At 42.4% G+C, this 13,547-nt stretch overlaps 1 protein-coding gene across 2 annotated transcripts in view; it reads left to right on the top strand.

Annotated features, from left to right (window-relative positions):
- The window catches only part of tafa3a (TAFA chemokine like family member 3a), an 89,521-nt gene that overhangs the window by 842 nt on the left and 75,132 nt on the right, over positions 1-13,547 (top strand). The window contains exon 2 of one of the 2 annotated variants that reach the window (XM_069691099.1): positions 315-435. The exons of the other annotated variant lie outside the window; for it this stretch is intronic. The gene's annotated coding sequence lies outside the window, so the exon portion shown is untranslated. The remainder of the gene's footprint in view (positions 1-314; positions 436-13,547) is intronic. 2 annotated transcript variants of the gene reach the window in all.

Here is a 13,547-nt window from a genome sequence, read left to right on the forward strand (position 1 = left end):
AGTTTCCCCTCTGAGATATCTGCCTACTCGGATGGACCAAGGAACCAAATTAACTCCTTATTATGTGCAAATACATGCAGGAAACTTCCTTTTTTTTTTAGTTTTAAAACACAAAGTGATCATCCCAAATGAGGGATTGCATTCAGACAAATGATCATCTGATTATGGTTTTAGAAATGAAGCGTTAAACCTCTGATCTTCTTTTACTGACAATAGTCTGTCTCTCTATCTGTCTATCTCTCTACAAAAAACAAACTAAATACGGTATAATATTCCTTTATCTCTCCGTTTCCATCACTTGTACCTTGGCTCAGGTAACCCCAGACATAAACATGGCTCCCCACCGTGAAGCACTATAGCCAAATTAAACCTGGAGCTCACATCCTGGCCCGCTGTGCTTCCCCTCAACTCCAAGAGACAGAAGCAGCTCCAGCTGTAAGCAGCTTGTTTGTGTCTTAAGAAAAAGTCCAGTGCTGTTATTTTGTTGTATTATTTTGTGAATACGTGAGATGTCTCTTGTGTTTGCTGTCAGCTGCTCTGCACACAGACTGTAGACATTTATGATTATGCTTACACACCACTGTGACTATTTCTCTTTCTGCGACCCCCCGTCTTTCCCCTCTTTCCCCCCCTCCCACTTTGTCTCTTTCTCTCTTCTTCTTTATTTTTTTTTTCCATCCCGGTCTATCTCCTTGTTCTTTTATCTGCCCTTCATCCCTTTGACAAGTGTTGTGCGGTCAGCTGTTTTTTTTCTTTTTTTTTTCTTCCCCCTCAATTAGTGCCATCATCGCATTTCATCCTGCGGAATACGGGCATGGTAATAACCTTACACTCCTATTGCAGGGTGATACAATTCTGCTGTGATTAATTGAAGTTCCCTCAGAGAGTCAGAGGAGACGTAGATCTTCCCTTTCACACTCACTGTCAAGGCAGCCCATTATATTGTTTTATAGATCGCCGTCAGTAGCCCTTGAAGCTGCACACTGTTGTTCTGGAGGGTTTTTATTGTGCAGGGTTATTGGTTGGTATTGCTGACAGGCAGAGCAAAGGCCACCCTGGGATTACTGGAGATGGGATTCCTGTGACAGTTCCACTGTATTTGGCAGTAACACTGGAAACTCAAAAAAGATTTGCTCGCTCTGCAGTGGCTGTTGTGAGAAGTGGGAATTTGTTACGCAGCTGTAAAATAAAGTTGTGCCACCAAACCTTTGCCACACTGCGCTTTGGCACACATGTTTGTCCAACAAGTGGCGAAACAGATGTGGTGGCTCCTGCTGTGTGGAGGTGAGAAAAAAAAATACTGCATCTCTGCAAAATAAACATCTTGCAGAGGGAAGACAGATTAGTTTACAATTTCGTCTTTTTTTTTTTTTTTTTTTTTTTTTTGTAAAGCCACCATCACAGACATTGCAACAAACAGCAGTGCCTGAAGAAGGCAGAGCGCAGACTGAGGCTTGGAGAGTACTTGATATGCATAAGCCACCAGGTGATTTCCAGAGGAAGAGAACACCATGGATAAGAGGCTTGTCTCTAGTTTTAAGGAGCCACCTCAGGCAGTATTTGTGTTCCCCGCCAGCTTCCTGCTCCCTCTGTCAGATCAATAGGGCATAATAGAAGAGGCCGGATTGTGTTTGTATGAGACACAACAACATGCACTGTAGTTTTTGCACTTTATACATCCATGTATGGTGCTGTGTAGCGGCACGTCTAAGATTGCCTCTTTATGTTGCAGTGCTTTCAGATGTCTCCCTGTGAGGCTGACTTTTTATTTTTTTTTTTTGCATTTCCTGTGGTGTGAGCATGCCTGATTATGCAGGATACATGTACAGTACATATGACAGCCCAGCGTGTTGTCACAGACTACATGGCACAGCAGCACCAGGAGTTAACCATAAAATCCCGGGTATTGCATCATTTCAGAAACTCTGTATTCACCACCAGCCCTGCAGATTTGGTTTAGTGGAACAATAAGAAGTCAGCCATCTAGCTACATGATTACACACGATTTCAGCACCTTAAGATTCGCTGCTCGCTGGTGTTTCATAGTCTAATGTGTTTAGAAAGCACAGTTTGTTCCACCTCTCGAAGCGTCGGCTTGAGCTGCTGGGGTGAATCCGTCGGGCGCTTAAAGGGAAAATTCAAAGCCCCACCGTAGCAAACGAAATGCAGCATTGTGACGCTCGTGTGCAGCTCCGTCATGTAAAGAGGAGGAGTAGGAGTACAAGTAGGAGGAGGACATGAGGAGAGCACATCCCATGTTTTATAGATGCCATTTAAAGGAGCATGCCCAAGGTGGGCTGGTTGAAATGAACTCTAACCGCAGACTAAACACGAAGACAATAAACAAGCAAATTGGTTTTGTGGGAGCCAGCAGTGTCCCACTCACTCGCCCCGGCTGATCCTCGCCGATGCGGCAAGCTGTTTTTTTTCCTGAGAGATTAGGCTCTGAAGCGCAACTCCATCTCTTATTTATTCATGCTGATTTGCTGTGTGCATGTTTGGCTGTGTGTGTGTGAGAGAGAGAGAGGGAGAGAGAGCGAGCGAGAGAGAGAGAGAGAGAGAGAGTTGGGGTGCAGCAGTGTTTGTAGAAGTAGGTGTTTTCCTGAGAGGTTGTGTGAGTGATGTACGTGGGCACATCGTGCACGTGTGCGCAGGCTTCTGTATCTCCTGCTGCTCAATTAACTCCGTGCGTGTTCATTGTATTATATCAGCTGCCACCGTTGTCTGCCCAGTGTTCACAGACAACCATGTAAAGTTCATCCGACGTTCCCGTTTACACCCAGAATAAACAGCTTGTACTTATCTTTAAGTATCTTTCCAATAGTGGCTTCGCGTTCAAGTATTTTTTTTGGGGGGGGGGACATTACGCCTGTTTCCACACTGCCGGTGATGTCACATTGTGCTGGAATACATCTTTTACATCACTGCAGCAGGTTAAACCTCTGGAGGTCAATAAAACAAGATAGCCAGGGGGCACGTTACACTTTAACTACAGTACAGCTCCCAAGATGCATTTCAGCATGAAACATCCAAACACAGAGTGATGATTGTTTGTGGAAGCTTAAAATAGCCGTTGAGAAAAGTAGTTATACAGTTTTCTGCTAAACCTGTGGTGCAGATTTTGATATAAACAACAGAGTTTGTGGGGAATAATGTCTCTTTAAATTCCCTCCTTTGTTTGTTATATTTTACCTACTCGGATTGCTCTGAGTTTGGGCACCACTGATGTAAACAAACCTTTTAGTGTGTAGAGAAGTGTGACACTTCAAGATTATTATTATTTTTTTACATTTTGAAATAAATCCCACTTGATTCCCAGAGTACTTGTTATTTAAGGACGACATATGCAAGGAAACCTGTATTTTCTAAGGCCAGATGTTCCTGTCCACCCTGAACTTATTCTCTATACAGCAAAGGAGTCACGAGACTCTGGCTGAGAATTTCTCCTGCTGGCTCTTAAAGTGTTGTGGACACTGAGGACAGTTAGGTTTGAGTGGAGAAGCGCTTCAGCAGAGAAATTCACTCTTCCATGGAGGTGGCTGTAAGCTCTGTTGGCCATCAGACTTTTCTACCAACCTTCCTCCGTCTCTCTCTCTCTTTCTCCTCCCTCAATCTCTGTCTGTGTTGCTTTTCCTTGTGGTAGTCTTTATTTGGCAGCTTTCACTCTCAATATTGTATCATTGTGCTGAATTCCCATCAACTCCTTCTCCAGCAGAGCACAGCAGCAAAGAAGTAAATTCTTCAAGCCCTTAACCGTGTGCCCAGTGAAAAGGTTGGGGAATTGCAGATTTTGAGAAGCCCCACTTCTAAGCCTTGGTTCCCAGGGGAGCAGGGTAGCAGGGGAGCTCTCTCTTTTTTTTTTGGCAGATTTTTTTCTTTCTCCATCTCCAGTGGTGCCTGAGGGTCCGTAGCAATAACTTTTTTTTTTCTCCTGCCCCCCCCCCCCCCCCCCCCCCTGCTTTTGCTGTCCAGCTCCACCTCGTGCCTGTAATCATTGGACTGTAATTTGGGCTAATGTAATACGGGTTTTAAAAATGGGCCTGTTATTTTCTACGCCTGTAATATCTTTATTGGGAAAGAAAGAGAATTGCAGCCCTGATGTGATTATAATCAAACAAATCGGACTCAATAAGACTGGCAATTAATGTCAAAGGTCGCTGCTTGCGCCTCATGGAGGAGGGCTGGTTCTGTCTTTATTTTTTTCTTTAATTGAAAGATGGACGATTTCCTCCCGTGGTTTGTTTACATGATTCTGGCCCGTTTTTTTTTTTTTTCTGCCCTCCTGCCCCTCATCATGTTAACAATCGGAGGTGGGGTGGATTTTCTGACCCGACATGGAGTGCCGGTTAGGTTTCTCATTACGAGAGCCCAACAATGGAAGAGCTGAGGACTCTTCAAAGCAGACTCCTGTTCTCAAAACGTCATTAAAAGCGTTGTGCAGAAGCCAGCCTCTGAGCCTTGATCTGATGTACGAGATGAGAATGAGAGACAGAAATCTGGGTACTTGTGTTTTCTTTCCACCGTGACAGAATTAGCTCAGGGGTAGCTGTGGTTCATGCTTCTCTTTTATCCACTCAAACACGCCCCCTCTGGCAGTCAATAATGCGCAGTGTACGTGCACTATAAATACATACAGAGTATTTCACTTTTATTTGTTCTTATGCAGTTTATTTTATCAGCTACATTTTAATATGACGAACAGATGAAGCGCGGCGGTGTGCGAGAGGAAACGGAGAACGTCTTGAGCTGGGTATGTCAGGTCGGAGGTCAGTCGGGCTCGTTAGTGCTTTTCTTGGTGGCCACTGGTCCATCGACGGGATCAGAAATAACTACCTTTGAAAACGGTTTTAAATGCCAAACGTTTCAAAATATTAGAATAATACAACAATTAATATTAGACATGAAACGTTCGACATAACTTATTTCACTTTATGTATTACAAGTTTTAAGATCATATGGATCCAAAATATGGGAAAGGACTCTCTTAATTTTAAAATTCATTTGTATCTGAACAACGTTTGGAAAGATTATTTTAGATATTTCAATTCAAGACTGTTTTTATTTTCACTGATAATTGCTGTGTAGTTCCCCCACTTGTGATAATAATGACAAACAGCTGGTATCTGACAGTTAGAGCTGAAGACATCAGGTATCACAACATCAACTGATGTTGACATGACTGAGGGCATCAGATGGGGAGGGAGGTTGTTGATACACGGAAAACAACAGAGCTTAACTGTGACAGAACCACGGTGTAAAACATGGTAATCAAATGAACCCCGGTGTAAAGAAATTAGATTTATGAATAATTCGAAGTGTCATGAAGAGGTGTTTCTTGTCCTGTGCTCTGCCAAAAGATCACTTGTGGCAGTATGTTCTGGAGAATATGCTCACACTGTACAAGGAGAAAAATACAGGAAGCTTCCAGGCAGGCTTGTTGAATCAACCAGTGAGGTAGCTTTACACACATCTCCGCACGACTTGGTGAGATTGCGGAAGTGTGCAGGTTTTTATTATAGATTCCAGTTTAACCAACAAGATACAATATATTTCGATACAGCTTACGAAATCGCATCACAGATTCTGACCTCTCCATTGGCGACGACTGGGTTGAGGGAGGTTGCAGTGAATGTTTGTAATATTCCAAAGGGATCAATTTCATGGCATGCTCAGCCTCAAACCCTGTACGAGGCCGTGTGAACATCCAAGCATCGCTGCTCTTGTAGATTCTCTTATCGTTCTCAGTCGAACCTCTCGTGGCCACCGCTGTATGCGTACAGTTCAGTGAGGCTTTTCCTGTTACTGCGGCACAATATCTGATGCTGAGATTGATGTGCTTTTTCCACACCAGCATCAATTTTCAGATAGGAGGCGGAATTATAAGCCTTGGGATGAAAAACTATTTTGTTCTCTCATCTTCTCTGCTCTCTTTCGTCTTCCTCGCTCTCGCTCTTTCCTTCAAACACACACTAGGACGATCACAACAGCTCCCTCACCGCAGCGCGCGCGGTGACTAATTTCTCTTGGGCTTTAGACTTCGGCTTGAGAGAGGGTAAGAAGGAGAAAATGAAAGAGAGAAGAGAGGCAGTGGTGCGCTGGCAGCTTGGAGAAAGCCGCCCACATCGAAGCGCCTGATACCACCGCTCATGTCGCCTTTTGGCCGCCTGTCGGTCTGTTTTGTCTCATAAACCTGCGCGAGCCCTGAGCACCCTGCGTGCGTGTTGCCTCTGTGGGGCTGTGTCAATTTGATCACTGTTTACTCCCCAGTTTCAGGTACTGGAGATAAATCACAAGCACTGTGCATGGATATCCCATCTGTGGAGAGAAATTGAAATCTAAGTGTGCCATTTTTGCATCCAATTTGAGTTGTCTTGGCTGGATTCGGTGGAGTGGAACGGCTGCCAATGAGTGAGGCTTTGTTGACTCTCTGCGTCCTGCTGAGAAATGGCTGGTACAAATATCAGCTGCTGTAGTGTCTCACAGTGTGCCTTTGTACAATTTCATAAACACTGAACTCGAACAGGCTATTTGGCACAAAAATAACAGATTTATGTTGCGCACATGCATTAGTTACATAAGAAAACAACAAAGTGTTTTAGACTTTAAAAGTCATTTTGGAATTCGTCTGTGGATTCATCATCAGATAAAATAATCAGCATTTGCGATGAAAGCTCGAGTCAAATAAATCTTCTTTTGCTGAAATCTGTTTAAGAAGATAAAAGATAGCGGTTACAAATGAGTTGCAACCACAATTTCAAAGGCCAGAGTGCTTTTGCAGATCTGGATTGGGTGACGGAGATTGTTGAAAGTCTTGGCAGCAGCTCAGCAGGAACATTAAACTTAAAGACTTTCCTCAGATTTAGGAATATCAGTGAAGTCTGGAGCTGCAGCGATAAGTTGATTATTTGATTAGTTCTACATCAGAATCCATTTATTCAAGACTAACATGCTATTAATGGAAGCATTAGTACATTATTTATTGAATATCATTAAAAACTTGAATGAGTGGTTGTATGATGGTACTGGCAATGTGGTGATGTACGTCAGAAAAAAAAAGAAAAAAAGATGGCAGTCATCTCACTTGTTGGGACTGCACCCAATGTACTGCTAAGACATTGAGCGGTGACTTCCTGTGATTGTCTGATTATCTGATACCCACTCCATGACACATGTATGCAAGTGTTTCCCATACCATTGTCTTGGCAGGGTGGGCCGCCCCGCCAATGGGACCTCCCGCCGCCCCTGAAAGAAAATAAATAGGACCATACTCGCAGAACTGCAGTTACGCACAGTACCTACTATTTATTTCATTAGTTCCTGTGCACCCGTTTCATTTCAGCTCAGTGTGAGAGTTGCTCATGCATTTTTCTGTCAGTAGAAGTCACTAATGTGTCTGTTTCTTCTGCTCTGTAGCGTGTCTGCGTATCATGAGGGGCGGGGCTGTGCCTCGGCTCACAGGCAACGCAGCAGTGCAGAGGGTGGACACGGGGGACCGTTACTTAAGTTGATGACAACTGCACTCATTACGTGACTATAAAAAAAAAGCACAACACAAGTCTAAAGCTATAAATGGACAAAGCTCGATCTCAAACTGCTGAAAACCAGACCAGCATATTATTTTTTTTTAACACACCCTACCTGTACCTACTTAAAGTAGCAAGGATGCAAACGTTAGTGGCTCTGCTGCTGATCAAGCTAGCTGTCCAACACAGAGCTGCTGCAGGCCGTCGTAATCGTCAGGACCTCGATGTGTGTGCATGTGTGAAGATGACCCATCCGCCCCCCCATCCGCCCCCCCCCCCCCCTCCCCCTACGCTGTCTGCCTTGGGGAAACACTCTGTGTATGCATTTTGTCAAAAATAATTTCCACAGCTTGAAATCTGAAGTCCCTGCTTGGGTGAATAAAACAAAGCAGCGCTCTCATATAATCCATCTGTCAAAGCTTAAATAGGACTTTGTTTGAACTTACTTAACACCACTAATGACATGACGTACAAGTCTTCCTTTTGACACAGACGACCTCTATGTTTCATGATTAGTGACACAATAGAGATATGTTGGCTGCAATTCCCTTTCTCTTTCTTGTACATCTCTTAACACCGCTTCCCCTGGCCCTAATGCATTTAAACATTTAAAATGGGGACCTTAATTATTCATGTCCCCCAGCCGTCTGTGGCCCTGGCCTGGCCTCCTGTGGCACCGTGGTGCAGAGTGTGTCTGGATGGACACATTCCCAGGCTGCTCATTAATTGATGCCTCAGTTGACACCAGAGGTCTAATGCAGTCTCGCTCTCGCTCTCCCTGCCGATCCAGCCTCTCTCTCTCTCTTTCTCTCTCTCTCTCTCTCTCTCTCTCTCTCTCTCTCTCTCTCTCTCTCTCTCTCTCTCTCTCTCTCTCTCTCTCTCTCTCTCTCTCTCTCTCTCTCACTGAGGGCGTGAGGGGTTTTCACAGAGAGTGTGATGTCATGAAGTCGTGCTAAAAAGGTTCAAAGGGCGCCTTCACCCCAACGGACTGCTAAAAGGAAAGACTATGTTTGACAAGACTTTCGATCTGAAGGAAAACTCGGTTCATGGCCGGACCGCAGGAGTCAAGACTGGTGTAAGTGGACAACCTACATTTCTTTTTTTTCTTCCCTCCGTCTCTTAACTTCTGTCCTGGTTTTGTTTCCGTGGAGCCGGCACGGTATTCTTCCTCAAGCTCAGTGTGTGGGTAGCTGACACCTCCTCTGCTGTTGCCTAATTTAAAAAGCAGTCTGTACGAGAAGGGAAGGTTCGGGAGTGTCATTTTACTGAACATTTACTACAGAGAACATAAAACATGAAGAGTAAAAGATGATGAAAAGTTAAGTAATTAAGGACTGAAAAAAACGTACATGAAGGACTTTGTGTTGCTTCTACTCATGAAGGAAAGCATAAGATGGGCAGAACTGGCTCGCGGCAAAGAAAGAGTTAATGGTCTCTAGTCCTGATCATTTCTGAATATCAGTTGCTGGAAGTTCATCAAGAAATTTGTTTTTGTTATTCCATCAATTGTGTATTGGCATCTTTTTTCAGTTAACGACATTGTAGCAACCCAATGTCAACTTTGATGGTTATTGATAGAGTATGTTAAAGGGTAAATCATTGTTTTGATTTCAATACTTAAATCCAACACAGTTCATGTACTGTTTCTGCTACTGCCATGATATAACATTTATTCTAATCTGTGTTTAGCTTTTTGTCTGAAGGTCCCATATTTTTTTCAGGTCCTGGCTCACCCAAGTACACTGGCTGCATGCCAGTCACCTGCTCTCTTACCCCTCATACCCTAGCCATAAGATACCAACAAAATAATCTTTTAAAAGATAAATAATGTTTGTGCTTCTCATAGCAATCATAAAAAAAGTTGTTGTCAAAACACGTGCAATGGTTAACTGAGTTAAACACTGACACTTATTTCTGTCAGGCACTAAGCACATATTTTGTTTCAAATTTCTAAGTCATACAATGTCCCACAAACATGGTTCAGATATTGCCAGATAAGCTCCTTTACACAATTATGAAAAGATATCTCTACTTCCAGTATTTTATGGTGTGATAAATGAAAAAATATTTTTAAAAAAATATATCAAATCTGTAAGCATTATCAACTCAAATAATGAAAGATTTGGATAGCCTAGACTGTTGTGAGAAAAACAAGATATAGCATGAATAGTTAGCTCCTATAATGACCAAGATATCAGTTTCAAAGTGAAGGTAGTGAAATTACCATGAAAATAGCTTAGAGTTCACAGGGTTAATGTAGTTTTACATGGCCTTTATAAGCTTCTCCGTAGCGCTCTAAAAACAACAGGTTGTTTTGTCTCTGTATCTTTAAGGTGTGTTGATGTCAATGATCCTCTCTTCTGAGTGGCGCATGCTTCCCCAGCCAACCACAGGTTTTTTTTTCACTCTCGTATCTCGCAGCTCTGTGATAGAACGGCCACTCAGCGTTTTCTTCAGTGGATGGTGGACCGTGCTGAGAGCGGACATATGACATGAGCATTAGTTTGTGACATCACAAATCTAAGCAAGTCCAAATGACTTGTTTACAGGGACAATTGCTGAGTACCAGCTATCTGCATTTCTCGGCGGACTGAGCGTTGTGACACTTCCACAGTATTTATATTTCACTTCAAAAAAAACTGTGGAGGGAGGGGGGGGGGCAGCTGTAGAGAAACTGTTGTGCGTTCAATGAAAATATCCAGTTTCACTTCACAGAGTTTATATTTAATTTGTAGACATACTGAGCTGACTTCATTTAGTTCTTGATAACCTAAAACAAGGAAATGCCCCTTAGTGATCAGAGGATTACACAACCACACGACGAATACTGCATATACATAACAAAAAAGAAAAAGACAGTGAATTTATACATAACCTACGAATTAATATTTGTAAAGGCTAATAATGCATGTATTGCTTTATTTCCACTCTGTTCTAGCACTTCCTGTTGTACTATTAAGACCGAATCAATGCAGAAGTTAAAAAAAGAAAATCCAGAACTGGATAGTTTTATACATTTAACGGTCTGGACCTGGTATGATATCAGTCCTTTTATAGTTTAACTTGAATAGATTAGGCATGAAAAGTTAAAATAATATATAAGCTTGAAGCACAGCAAAGCACAGATCTGAGAAAAGTCAAAAAAATGGTCAGAAAATGGTTTTGCTTTTTGCGTTTGCTTGTTAATCATCTCACGACCCGCCCCCTCCACCCCACCCTGGCTCTTTCTGACCCTCAGGTTGGACATCATTTGTATATTTTTATATAATTAAAACATTTTTGTTTAATTATCAGTATTCATTTCATATAGTTTTAACTCCTACAGTATGTGCTTAATATGCAGCTTCAAATTTCCCAACTGGATTTTCTTCAAGGCATTTCTCTTTTGATTGCTCACACTTGACCTTGATAATAAACTGTAGGAAATTTGAAAAAGAAAAAGAAAACGAAGAAGCTTGACTCATAAGTGCTTCTTTTTTTCTTAAAATACAAAGCCTGCAACACACAGGCCTGTCATGGATGCCTGAGTGCCAGCCTGACCACTGTATTAGAACTGTGCAAGAAATCAATTCGGGAAATATAGAGGCAATTATTTTGTCTCCCACATTCGCTGACAAAGTAGCAGCTAAGCGAGCCAAGAATAAAGATACAGAATTAAAGAGAAGAAAATAAATACGTCTGCTGTGGGGGCTTGGAGACTGTATAAAGAACATTTGTGTGATTTAAAATCCTGTATACCTCTGCAAACAGCTGTAATTAATGACGACTGTGAATGTTATTGATTTGCTGAAACCTGTACTGATATCTTACCGTGCGTGTGGTCGGAACAGAGTGTCAGAAAAGCATAAAATTTGAGGTCAAGTGAGAGTGTTAACTGTTCACTGTGGGTTTTTCTTTGTCTATCATTGTGTTGCTTATAGAGCCAGTGCTCAGTAACTGTTCTTTTGAGTGTATGAATCATGCACAGCCTCTGTGTTCATGCCCATCATGCCCATTCAGTGTTAGACAAGGCCACGCTGTAGAAAATAGATCTGGTTCTCTTTGTTATCCTCTTTTGGGAAAAGCCTGTGTTTGTAGCGTACAGTTTAAGCTACTTATAGTTTCTGATGGGTGGAATTCATGGCAGGAAGACAGCAGCACAATAAACTTGGATGTTTACAGCTGGCGATTGGAAAGTTACTTGAGTTCAACTTGCATCGCCAAATCATCCCGATGTTGCAAGCTTCAGCCATCTGCTGCTACGATTAAATTAGATCTGATCAATACTTTGAATTTGAATTTATGAGTTCGCTGCCATAAAATCGTCATCATCGGTATCTTTTATTGTTCAAAATGAAATCCCCGATTGATTCCAACTTTCATTTCTATCATTAACTTGTGTGAGTTCTAGCATTTAATCGGATCCCACAACTTCATTAAGCTCACAGGTCTCTCATGCGGAGCTTTCCAGCCTCTTATTTTCTTGTCAAATGAGGTGTGCAAAGATCAGCTGTAAGCCATCAGCAACAGAGGCCAAATGGAAGGGCAATATACCCCTCCTTATGCAAAGATGCACAGCTGCCATCTATGTGTTAGCATTTGGGAACAACTCAAACCTCATAATCCTCTGGATGATTAAAAAGAGCACTTTTCCCTTTGTATGGCCAATTATCTGCAAATGAGGTCTATAAGAAGAGAGCGAGAGTCAGAGAGACTGAGCGAGAGAAAACGGGAGCTGATATCTTGACAGCGAGCAGTTTGTGGAGGCTCCACAGAATTAATGGTGTGAGACTTGACAGGCAGTGATTTGGTATTAAGATATGGTATATCTTGGCCTGAAGGCCCTTTGGACACCGCTGGGACTAAAGAGTTTGACATGGACGGAGACATTTGCATTACACTGAGACTTGTGAAGGCATTTCCCGCTCACAGCTCCAGAGTGAAGCCATAGAAGAGGCGGCTGCGGGCCGAGCATGTTCTTTCCAAAGAGCACATTCACTGACACAACTGTAAGAATTTGACAGGACATCATCCTGACCGCTGTGAGGAGGAGAATAAATGTTCGCTGAAAAGAGAAGAGAATGAAACAGGTTTAGCTCACTGCTAATGACCTGTGATATGTTATAGAAGCTGTCTGTTCCATCTGTTAAGAAAAAGAAAGGAAAAACTGCAGGGATGGTGGTCTGTACTGTATGTCTCTTGTTCTTCCTTCTGTAGAGACATTCTGGTGTATACGCAACACAGCATAACAAAAAGCCACCTGTTCTTCAGGCGTGCCACGGATAAATAACGGTTCAATTTCCTGTTGGCACTACCGACCCGTATACATCAGCACTCAGGCAACATGGGTTTAAATCTGTAATTCTAACCATCAGCTCTATTGATGTTAACATATGGATATTAAGAGCAATTGTTAAGATAACTTTACGCCGTGTTTGTTGTTAACATCCATGACAGTTTAAAGACCAAATGTTTTCATTCTGCTTTGACCTCTCATACCTCGTTTGTACTCACAGATTTCCCGTGCGTGATTATTAGTGACATTACAGGTGTGCTCACTTTCACTTTAACCTCCAAATAAAACCTGGCTGAACGGCTGGCAGGTTTACTGCCTGTGTGATCATATTACTGCTCACGTTTCTCGGCCCCTTAGTCTCATTTTTATAGTGTTGTTGTTTATTTTGAGATCAGCTTTGTACTTTGGTAAGTACAGTGTTGTTGTAACCAATAAAACTGTTGGGCAAAGCTACAAAAACAAAACCCAAGTTGGAATTAATTTGACTTTTACCAGAATACCACCAAGAGCACTATTGGGTACACTGACATTACTATATGCATTTGATATGCCTGCGTTCCCCCCTGTAGCTTTTGAAAAGCACTTAGACAGTCAGACTGAACTCCTTTCACATTCATTCAGCCTGACATTGCATCCCGAAGGTCGTTTTACATTAAGACCAAGTCTGCAATAGTAGTTGATCCGAGCGGTTAAAGGAGCATTTTAGTGGCATCTAGTGGTGAGGTTGCAGATTGCAACTAAATGAACTC

The sequence above is a fragment of the Brachyistius frenatus genome, unplaced genomic scaffold, assembly GCF_029030835.1.
Source record: "Brachyistius frenatus isolate BFR_SWC_R1_liver_20210118 unplaced genomic scaffold, ASM2903083v1 Contig_10, whole genome shotgun sequence".
Lineage (NCBI taxonomy): Eukaryota > Metazoa > Chordata > Actinopteri > Embiotocidae > Brachyistius > Brachyistius frenatus.